This window comes from Etheostoma cragini, chromosome 10 (genome assembly GCF_013103735.1).
Source record: "Etheostoma cragini isolate CJK2018 chromosome 10, CSU_Ecrag_1.0, whole genome shotgun sequence".
Classification (NCBI taxonomy): Eukaryota; Metazoa; Chordata; class Actinopteri; order Perciformes; family Percidae; genus Etheostoma; species Etheostoma cragini.
The window spans coordinates 18,313,262-18,315,792 of record NC_048416.1 but is presented as its reverse complement, the minus strand read 5'-3'; positions in this window follow the sequence as shown (position 1 = coordinate 18,315,792).

Below are 2,531 nucleotides of genomic sequence, written 5' to 3'. Positions count from 1 at the left end.
AAACAAAAAAAACTCATGCGAATAAAGCTGGTGAAAGTGTTGATGCTTCATTAAGACCAACGTTCAACCTAGCTAACAAGAACACACCAAAACAACTAGCTAACTTACTTTAAATGTGAAGAACTACAGACCAATGACAGGCTTAAATGAACTGACAACATGAGTTATACGACTTACAGTTTTAAAAGAGGCACACACACAATCTCAGCTGATTATCCTCCGGACAGCTTGTCTCCTTTTCATTTCTCTCACTTTTTTCTCCGTGTGGCGCGCGCACCCGCTCGCGGTGTGTGACGCGTGTCCGCGCTATTGTCCGACATGACAACCTCTTGTAAAAACTAAAGTAACGAGCCAATTTTGTAAAATGTAAGGAGTAGAAAGTACCGATATTTGTGTTAAAATGTAAGGAGTAGAAGTAAAAAGTCGCCACAAAAATAAATAGAAAAGTAAAGTAGAAATATCAGAAAAATCTACTTGAGTACAGTAACGAAGTATTTGTACTTCGTTACTTCCCATCTCTGCATACAGTTGTATTAAAAACGTTCGGGCACCTCTAACAATTTCCATTTAGAAATAATTGGGTGTTTGGATTAGCAATTTCATTTTTGATCTATCAAATAATTGATGGACACTAATATTTCAGTAGTGAAATTAGGTTTATTGGATCAACAGAAAATGTGCAATATGCATTAAAAAAAAATTAGACTGATGCATAAATGTGGGAGGTCTTTGGAGGTGGTCTGTGTGTTGTTTTGACCGCTCTCACCATCATTCGCCTTTGCCTCTCCGATATTTTACTTGACCTGCCACTTCTGGCCTTAACAAGAACTGTGCCTGTGGTCTTCCATTTCCTCACCATGTTCTTAACAGTGGACACTGACAGTTTACATCTCTGACATCCTATTTTTGTAGCCTTCCCCTAAACCATGATGTTGAACAATCTTTGTTTTAGGTCATTTGAGAGTTGTTTTGAGGCCCCTACTCTAGAGGAGAGTCAATGAGAACAGCAACTTGCAATTGGCCACCTTAAATACCTTGTATCATGATTGGATGCACCTGTCTATGAAGGTCAAGGCTTAATGAACTCACCAAACATATCGTGTGTTCCAATTAATCAGTGCTAAGTAGTTACAGGTATTCATATCACCAAAATGACAAGGGGGCCCAAATTTGAGCTTTGCCTATATTTCACATCTGTACGGAGCCCTATGAGTCTATAAACTACAACACCGACACAAAAATATCTATTAATTTAATGATTAAATAAGGTAGTGTCTTCAAACATACTTGAATTATAACTTGTCTTCTAGTACTTTAAAAAAAATAAGTTTGAAAACCCATATCCCATTTGTCAAACGTTATTTAAAGACCATTCCTGTTTCAGTTGACATTGTGCTCATGTGGTTATGTTTAATCAAATGACCACAAACTAACTAACACAAAACAAATCGTCAGCCAGATCCCATTCCAGTATAGGCAGGAGAGCTGGTTCTTCTATGGTGATGACTCAGATGACTGGAAGAACAGGAAATGTAGTGACATGATACTGGGATTTGTGCAAAATTTACAAGGCGTTAAAGGCATTTTAAAATATTTATTGTATGTTTTAAACGACCGCGGCTATAACGTTTGAATAAAAAAATAGGAAACACAGTCTTACCTTGGCGTGCAAATCTGAACAGGAACAATGCCTAAACACCGGCGGTGTATAATTTCAAATCTGCCGGCAGGACGTTCAGTTGTCCCGACAGGAAACAAGATTCCAAACTAAAGCACTTGTTGATCACTGGCGGAGATAATGGTAATTAGCTCCAATTCAACCAGTTGCAACAAACAATTCAACTTACATATTAGCAACATTATATTAAAAAAATATATATATATTTAAATACCAATGTCCAATAACATAACAGGAAGTAGTAATTACTGACATAACCCGGTTAAGGGTCAACATTTTAATTAATAGATATCACCTTAAAGATTCACCAGATGATTTCTTAAATTAAAACAAATTGTTTTGGATTAGAAATTTTGAATGTATGCTTGCTGTATGTTAAAACATGTAAACAGGCGTTGTCAGATTAAATACGTGCTTACTTACCTACAGAACAGAAATCTGAACATTTGAGTATGCCATGTTCTGTATTTTAATTTTTTGACATATCTGAGTCAACGGTTTTTAACGAGGGAATTTTGGCTCTTTTCATCACTCCATAAATCAGAAAATACTCTTGTTAGGGCTCCATTCAAATCATTATGCCTTCGCAGATACAAACACTAGCGTACTTGATCCCAATAACAAGTGTCTTGTAATTGAACATACTACACATGCACCATGGTAAGAACCAGGGAATCATTCCGAGCTACATTAACAAATGACTTTCTTTCTTAGTGATAGTCATGTTTTTGTGTTAAGATGACTTTTTTTTGTTGCAGCTGGCAGCCAAGTGGCACTGTGATGTTTCTGTTTGTATAGATGCTTCTGCCTTCAACTCTGGACTGAGGTAAACCCAGCAGGACCCAGGTCAGGA